This window comes from Falco cherrug, chromosome 1, assembly GCF_023634085.1.
Source record: "Falco cherrug isolate bFalChe1 chromosome 1, bFalChe1.pri, whole genome shotgun sequence".
NCBI classification, from domain to species: domain Eukaryota; kingdom Metazoa; phylum Chordata; class Aves; order Falconiformes; family Falconidae; genus Falco; species Falco cherrug.
In genome coordinates, this window is record NC_073697.1 from 106,348,091 (window position 1) to 106,356,865 (window position 8,775).

General features: G+C 61.1%; 1 protein-coding gene across 2 annotated transcripts in view; it reads right to left on the bottom strand.

Moving 5' to 3' along the window:
• Positions 1–843, bottom strand: part of SRRM3 (serine/arginine repetitive matrix 3) — a 28,968-nt gene extending 28,125 nt beyond the window's left edge. The window contains exon 1 of one of the 2 annotated variants that reach the window (XM_055700928.1): positions 732–843. The gene's annotated coding sequence lies outside the window, so the exon portion shown is untranslated. The remainder of the gene's footprint in view (positions 1–731) is intronic. The other variant, XM_055700929.1, reaches the window with a different exon arrangement.
• Between the last annotated feature and the right edge of the window lie 7,932 nt (positions 844–8,775).

Here is an 8,775-nt window from a genome sequence, read left to right on the forward strand (position 1 = left end):
CGCTGCAGGGCCCCCTCCCCAGCACAGCCAGGGGGTCGGCACAGCAGAGAGAGGGGCTTCAGGGCCGTTATCCCGGCCTTGTCTCCCACTGGCACCCCACAACGTGCTGGAACCTCGGGGGGGCTCAGCACCATCCCGTCCTTCCCAGCCCGCGGTGCAGACAAAATCCCGGTGCCGGGGGGTCAGCGCTGCCGCCGGCCCGCCAGGCCCCCCTGCAGCACGGGGAGGGATGTGGGGTGCCCCCCGCCAGGCCCCCCTGCACCGCGGAGCCCTTGGCACATCCACGTCCCTTTGGGGTCCCCCTGCGCCCCAGGGGGGCATCGCACCCCCAGGCTCCTCGCCCCATCCCGTACCCCCAAAAGCATCAAACCCCAGGGACCTCCCCCACCGCCCGCCTGCCCGCGGGGTCCCCAGCCGCCCCAGCACCCACGGAACGCTGCACCCCTTGCCCAGCCCTTCCGCCCGCGCCCCTCCGGGGACCCCAACACCCGGCCCCCCGAGAGGCAGCGCGACCCCCCCATCCCATCCCCACCGGCTCCTCAGCCCCCCCCCGCCCCTATCCCTCGGGGGTCCCCAGCCCCCCGCACCTCTCAGCCCCCCGCCCCGTGCCGGTGGGGTCCCGCTGCTCCCCCGCCCCGCTCTCCCCTCCCGCCCCGGGCCCTACCCGCCCCCCCCCCCGGCCCGGTGCCGGCCCGCCAGCCAGGCCCGGGCCCGGCCGCGCCGCGCCTCACCTCACCCCGCCGCCCCGCCGGGCCCGGCCCGGCCCGGAGCCGCCGCCGCCGCCTGCGCCGCCCCGCTGGGCCCGGCCCCGCTCGGCCCGGCCCGGCCCGGCCCGGCCCCTCCCGGCTCCGGCTCCGGCTCTCGGCTCCCGGCGCGGCGAGCGCGGCCCCTCCTGAAGTGCTGGACAGCTCCGCGCCACAGAGCCGCCCGCCGCGCCAGCGCGCCGCCGCTACCGCACAGCGCCGCCTGCCGGACGGAGGGCGCGCAGCACCCGCGCACCCACCCGCACACCCCAGAGCTCCCCCCTTCCCCAGTCCCCCCTTCCCCACAGCACCCATCTTTCCCCAGAGACCTCGTCCTTCCCCAGACCACCCCTTCCCCATAGACCACATCCTTCCCCAGAGACCCCATCCTTCCCTAGACCATCCCTTCTCCAGACACCTCATCCTTTCCCAGGGACCCCATCCTTCCCCAGAGCACCCATCCTTCCCCAGACTCCCCTTCCCCAGACTCCCCTTCTTCCCCACAGACTCCGTCCTTCCCCAGAGCACCCATCCCACCCCAGAGACCCCGTCCTTCCCCAGAGATCTCATGCTTCCCCAGAGCATTCATCCCCAGAGACCCCATCCTTTCCCAGACCATCCCTTCCCAGATACCTCATCCCTTCCCAGAGACCCCATCCTTCCCCAGAGACCCTCTTCCCTAGAGCCCCATCCTTCACTACAGTCCCCCTTCCCCTGAGCCCCCCCATCCTTCCACAGAGCACTCCCCTTCCACAAACCCACCATCCTTCACCAGAGTGCCCCCTTCCCCTAAGCCCCCCATTCTTCCACAGAGCCTCTATCCTTCACCAGAGTGCCCCCTTCCACAGAGCCCCCCATCCTTCACCAGAGCCCCTCTTCCACAGAACCCCCCAACATCCCCCCAGGGCACAATAGCCACCTACACCCCCCCACTTATCATACAGCCCTCTGCCCTGCATCCCCCTGCACCTCACAACTCTCCCCAGTGCTCTCCCCCACCTTCGTCCCCACATCTTACCTCCCACCTGCACCCCCAAATCCCCCCAGAAGCCCACCCCACCCCACCACAGTCCCCAAAGCTGCACCCTGGGGTATAGCACCAAACACCAGCCACCGCAGCACCTGCCCCTGCCAAGCTGCTTGTGCCTGAGGGGTGCAATGGCCAGAACCCCCCCCCTCCCGTACCCCACCCTGTATGCCATCCCATCCCACCCCAAATCCCATCTCTTCCCATCCCATATCCCACCCTGAATCACATCCCATCTTGTAACCTGTCTTGTCCCAGCCTGTATCCCACCCTGTATCCTAGCCCATTCCATCTCAGCCCATCCCATCCCATGTCCCACCCTGTATCTCACTCCACCCTGTATCCTACCCCATTGCATATCCTCTGCTGTATCCCACCTCACCCCATATCCTATCCCATGCCCTACCCTCTTGCCCTGATGCCCCACCTCACCCCAGTGCCAGCCCAGCCCTGCCCACCCTCTCCCAGCTGCTGGCACTGACTGGGACCAACTGGGGCACCCCCACCCTGGTGGCTGCGGGTGGATTCAGGCTGGCAGGGGGGCCAGGGTGACATGGGACATGCCAGGTCCCCTCCGGAGATGTTGCCCAGCGCTGCAGCACAAGTGATGAGTCCGTAATTAATTCTCATTTCTTTCAGTGATGCTGAGCACTTGCCCTCCTTATGGGCCAGGAAGCGGTGAAACTTTGAGGGGGAGAAGCTCCCAGTACAAACCAGTGCCACCAGTCTGGTCCAATTAGCCTTGTAGTGAGCAGCAGTGTGGCAGGACCCAGCCAGAGGAGGAGGGCTCAGGGTGCAGCAAGGAGGGAGTGGGGTGGCTGCAAAAAGAGAAGGTGCCTTGAAAATCCCCCAAAAGGACCAAAAAGAGAGGCAGCCCCTGCAGCAGTGCTGAACCAGCCTTGTGCTGCTTGGGGCCACCCTCAGCCCCCCCAAATCTCCCTGTACTGTGGCATCCTGGTAGGGGACAGGGTACTCAGACCTCCCCCAAACCACCCTGAAACCTCCCACCATGCTCATGGCAAAGGACGGGGTACCCAAACCACCCCAAAACTGCCCAGTGTGGTCATGGCGAGGGTTTAGCTGCCCAACCCACCCTGAAACCACCCTGGCTGCTCTGCCAGGGCCCCAGGCAGGGACACCGCGTGCACCTGGCTGGGGATGCCTGTCCCCCAATGCCCCCCACCCTGTGCCTCAGTTTCCCCTGCACCGCACAGGCAGGGCACCCCCTGCAGATGAAGCCCCCTCCTTAATCTGGCTGCTCCTTCCCAAGCAGGGAGCTAAGGGCACCCGGGTGTCCCTCCATTGTGGATTTGGCCTCAGGGGAGGGGATCTGGGGAGGGAGCTTCAGCAGGGACAGCAATGGGGAGCCAGAGCTGGGGTCTAAGGGGAGCTCTTGGGGGTTAGCCCAGGCTGGAGAGCCCTGTCTGGGGGGGGATGTCCCCACAGCTGGGTGATGCTTTTCCCTCCCAAGATGCTCTGGGGAGAACTGGACCAGGGACCAAGCTGGTCCCAGCAGCACTGCTCACCAGCACCAGCCCAAATCCATCACCACAGCCAGAGCCACTGACCTCACCTACCTCCCCATCTCTGTGCACAGGGATCCCTGTGGGTCCAGGTGGCAGCAGGCCATGGGGAGGGGTCCAGCTGTGGGGGGACAGTGCTCACCTGCAAACAGGGTGGAGGGCACAAACATCCTCATCCCACGAGGATTAACCACTCTTTTGGGGTTGTCTCCTACCAGCTGCTCTGCAAAACCTGCATCCCACATCCGTTATCCACCACCCTCTCCCGTAGCTAAACTCATCGGTACGAGGGTAGGCAAACTCCCCATCTGCTGCATGAGGAGGGGCTGGCCCAGACCCCCCCAAACGCAGTGGGGACAGGGAGCGGGTACAGGTGCCCAGAGATCCTGCAACTCCCCAGCATCCCTCCCCTGACCCGCGCAGCCTGCCCAGAGGGGCATGAGTGGATCAAAGCAGCAGGTGGGTCAAAGCCATGGGTGGGAGCCTGGCTGAGGGTGGGCAGTTGCAAAGCCACAGCAGTGTGGGAGAGTGGGGACACCCACGAGCAGCCCGGGGGACATGGAACCTTCCCAGAGAGCTGTGCCATGCCAACGCCAGCTGTGCACCGCCTGCAGCCACCCATGGGGTGCAAGGTGTCGGTGTCCTCCCGTGCCAGGGCTGCCTGGGTGCTCACACATGCACACGCACGCACATGCACACAGACACACACTATTGCAGCCCCCACACGCTGTTCCCCCCCTGCTCCAGGGCAGCCTGCCCCAGCCCTACCTAAAACAGCCACAGGAGCTGGGAAGGGTCGTTTGGGGTGGGAGAGGGGCTGAGAATGGGCTGCAGCCTTGCCAGGCTGTTATTGTAGGGACTACATAAACAAGGGGCTTTGGCCACGTGTTGGACCAGTTCTATTAAACTCTAGCCAAGCAGCAGGGCTGCTTGTGGGAGCTGCAGTGCAGCCCCCTGAGCATCCCCAGGGCTGCTGCTGCCTCCCCCTGCTCCTGCCTTTGCCCCTGCCATGTGCCTTTGGGGCAAGAATAGATGCCACCTCCTAGGAGAAATCTCCTGTGTGGTCACAGCCTCTCCTGGTTTAATGCTGGAGGGAGAAAACAGCCCATGATGGGAAAATCCAGCATCCTCCGGGTGAGCCTGCGCCCTTTGCAGCACTGCTGTCTTTCCAACACCCACAGAGTCCACAGCACTGAATAATGCATCAGGCCCTGGGAAACAAAGAAGATGGGGGGGATGTGGCCAGGCTCCCCCGCGGCACCAAAAGCAGCTTGGGGAGACCCTGGCATGGGGGGGCCGCAGCCCCATGGGACTCCCTGGGTGCTGCCAGGAGCCAGGGCTTCGCAGCGGGGCCGCATGGGGCTTTGGCCAGTAGCCTGGGAGAATGGCAGTGGGAGATCTAGTGTAGCCCAGGGTGCAGGATCCCAGCCGGAGAGCTGGCACTGGCAGTAAATACAGCCAGAATCATGCCTAGAATGGAATGGAGAAAGGCAATAGGTATCCGGGTGAGAAAAAGGGAGAAAAGCGGCAAGAAAAAGCTGTCAGGCAGGCAGAGAGCTGGGGGGTGCAACCGGGAGAGCAGCACGAAGGGATGATCTGGTGGAGAACAAAAGGGGAGAGATGGCAGGACCCGGAGAATGGACGGTAATTGCAAGCAAACAGGCAGAGCCACCCGCAGCTGGGGGGACAGGAAGAAAATAATCACTTGAAAGAAAGCGAGGCTTCAGGAAGGAGGGGGGGGTGTGGGGGCTGTGGGGGTGGGAAAGGCGATAAATAATTAAAGGAGATCAAACGAGGCAGGCAGCAGAACAGGCCTAATTGCAAGGCTTCGTACTGAGGTTCAACATCTCCACCAGCCGCCTCCTGATGCAGAAGAAAGGGCGGCCGGGAGCGGCTGCGGCACAGGGAGCGTCCGTGCTGCCAGCACAGCACAGGCAGTAGCCCCTGATCAAAGCCCAGCGCTGACTTTCTTGATGCTCAGCAACCCCGCGTGAGGCAGCAAGGAAGCGGGGAGGAAGGAAATGCCTGCAAATAGGGGGAGCAAAGCAAAGGCACGAAGGGAAAGGGGCTGGGGGGCACCACTCTCCCCTGAGAGCCCAGGGTGTGACAGGGACCAGGCGTCTGAACAGCCCCGTGTGCGCCCAGGGTGACCTTGGCCCATTCGATCGTGGCCCAGCGGCTGGAGGCTCCCATTGATTTGGGCTCGACCCTGTGGCCACGTGGCCCTGCTTGCTGGTGGGGTGGGTTGGCTGGGTCTCCGGTTCCCCCAGGGCTCCCCTAAGCCTCCTAGCCCATGGCAGGGATTTTTCTTCCCTGGGGATTTGTCCAGCCACCCTCCGAAGCCCTGGGAAACATTTTGCATCCACGTTCTGCTGCAGAGAGGTGGGCACAGGGGTCTCCTCCCTTGGCTCATGCAGGAGCTGCCACTTGCTGCTTTCCTTTGGTACCTCCCGACTCAGAGAAACAAGTACGGGAGGAAAAAAATGAGCCACCGCTCCCCTTCCAGCCTGAAAAGGCCTTCAAGCAGTCATCCATTACCGGAGACAGCCTTTGCTTTTACAAACCCAAAGGGCAGCTCACCCAGAGCATCACCCAGCGCACGTAGAAGCAGAGACCCGCTACTGGCCACGACTCTCCTGCTGCATCTTTCCCCATGACCAGCTCCTGCAGCTACTATGACACCATCCGATCCATCCCAGAGTCCCCAGGGACCCCCTGCAGGCAGCAGGTGCCAGGGACAGGCAGAGCAGTGGCAGAGCGCAGCTCGAGCGTGCTAACCTCTCCTAACAGGCAATCAAATCCTCACCCCGGCAGGAGTCCCTGCATATTAATTGCACTGCGTTATCCAGCCATCTGTTCCCGCAGCCAGGAAAAGAGCAGTCCCTTTGGTCTCCTTTATTAACAGGTTTCCCTGCAAATGCAAACAAACCCTCCCGTCTCGGCGCCACGCTCCAGAGCTGCTTTGAGGCACCCACGAAGGAATCGAGAGCTCGTGGGCATTTTAGTAAATCAAGAGCAGCAAACGCAAAGGTGGTGATTTTATGCTGCCTGTGGCCAGGCAGGAGAGCCAGGGGAAGGGAAAGACTGCTGCAAAGCCAAACCCGCAGATCAGAGGGTTTCTGATCCTCCTGCCCACATTAAAGCCTCTCATTATTGCCCTGTGAGAGAGAGGGGAAGCTGAGCTGGCTGCAGGGGAGATCTGCCTGCGCCCCAGCTGTGCTCAACCCACCTCGGGGTGTACTTCCCCCTCTCCTCTCCCAGTCCACCACCTACCTCCCTGGGCAGGGGATGCTGCGTGCAAAGCACAGAGTCCAGCCCAGGCTGCTTCACCACAGGGGGGTTCTACCCCCTACCCCTTAAGTGCCTGGTGCACCGGAGTGGACCTGCCCCGGCGAAACCAGGTGGGACCTGGCTCTGGCAGCCGGTGAGGAGCTCGCTGTGGCCGCTGAGCAAAGCATGAAGCCTCCAAAAGGGGATCAGCCATACAAAGCCTGCCATGAACCACCAGCCCCAGTAAATTGAGGCTGAGCAGCAGTGACAGGGGGACAACCAGCATCTTTGCTAGGTACCTCCACATCCCCTCCAGTTTTGCTCCTTTCCCGGAGCTGGGAAGACAGCCAGCTTTGCCAAGGCAGATGCTGCACCCAACTGTCTTCCTGTTGTTGTTTCCTCTGCTTCTTCTCCTAAATATCACCGAAATGCCAGCAATCGTCCCCAGGCCCCAACAGGCCTGCTGCAGGCTTACTAGCCTTACCCAAAGGCAAGCTGCTGCTGCCATCTCCCGGCTCCCACCACCTGGAGCCCTCCCGGGGTGAGATGGGGCTCAGGGGTGACAGCTCTGTACCACATCCCAAAGCACCAGCTCTTAGAGCCAGGAAGGGAAGAGTCTTCCCAGGAATGAGGGACACCGGGCTGCCAGCCTGCACCTTGCTCCTGCAGTCATCCCACCTGAAGCCCTCCGGGACACCAGGGTCAATCAGGATGAAAGACTCAAGCCATAACATTCACCATTTGCTTTTCTCCTTGTTCTATCCTTTCCTGCACTTCATCACGTTGCCCCAGCAGCACAGGAGTGGCAGGTGGGATCAAGTGACCTGACATCTGGCCATCTGGAGTGTATTTATTACTCTTAATACACATCTACTCTGTATCTTGACATCTGGGCTCCAGCACGGAGCTGGTCTCTGCCTGAGGTGGCGACAGCTCTGTGCACATAAATGATGCTGCAATGGAAGATGTCAGATGCTCCAAGACCATCAAGAAAAAAGCCTGCCCAGTAAACAGGATGAAACCCAAGAGCTCTGAGCAGGGCTGGTTTTTCACCTCCTCCAGCCCCAGTCACTCACCTCCACAGGAGGTAAGAACCAAAGGCTGCCAGCTTGTGACTCAGCAAGGCGGCCACCCTGCGCCAGCTTACAGGACAGAGGATGAAGGTCGCGTGCCTCAGCATCAGGAAACAGCTTCCAGGGCGCAGCACTGGCTTATCTAGGTACACCCAGTTAATTCCTGCTTCTCCAGGAGGGGTACACCCTGGTTCCTTTCCTCCTCTGGGGAATCCGTTTAGAGAGAAGGGGTGGGATGTCCCTCTGCAAACCATCTTCAGTCTTCGTAGATTAAGTTACCCACCACAGCAGTGTTCAGCTGGGGGGACAGCACATTTGACCAAGCAGAGAAGAGCTCAACAGGTTCATTTCTCACCTTCACCCAACGCCCTTCTGGTCTCTGCCTTCACTGCAGAAACCCACAAGCGTGCCTCATTTTCCTTCCCAAAAGGAGAGCTGATTTCCAGGCACGGGGAATAGCTGCAACTCCAAGCACGAGGCATGGGATTTGGGGAGGGGGGACAGACCACAGACCCAAAAACTAAACAGTGCAGAAAGGGAAGGGACATTATTAACATTAAGGGGATTTTGAAGGAGACCCTGAAGAATCCACAAGTCAGCAGGTGCTGGGAAATAATCCTCCTCCACCAGCTCCACTTAACCCAGGCTGTCCCCGAGTCCCTGCTGGTATAAGAGAAGCTTTCTGCTTGTCCACGCAGCTCCCCAGGCTGCACTGGATTTGGACTGCTGACACAAGAAAAAGACAGAATAACCTAAGCCACACTATGAACCTCTGGTTCTGAAAAACCTCCAAGCCTCAGAAATCTGCTCTATCTGCTGTAATAAAACCAGCAGGACTAGAACAAGCGTATGTTATCTTCCTCTGGGTTGCAAGGCAAGGAAAGCTTCCCCTGCAGCCATTAGCTCAGCAGCTTTATGTCACAGCTCCCCAGGACCACCTGGACATACACGCTGGCGTGCAGACCACCAGCTCTGGCAGAGGGACACACTCTTTCTAAACAACCTGTGCTGCCTATTTCTAGATGCAAAGTTGCTGACAGGCTGCAAGACCCCTAACTCCAGCGACCTGCTTTAGAGCAGTCTGCCCCGCACCCTCCGCTTACTGCTTTGAACACATCATATTTACTAGGTCTGGCCAG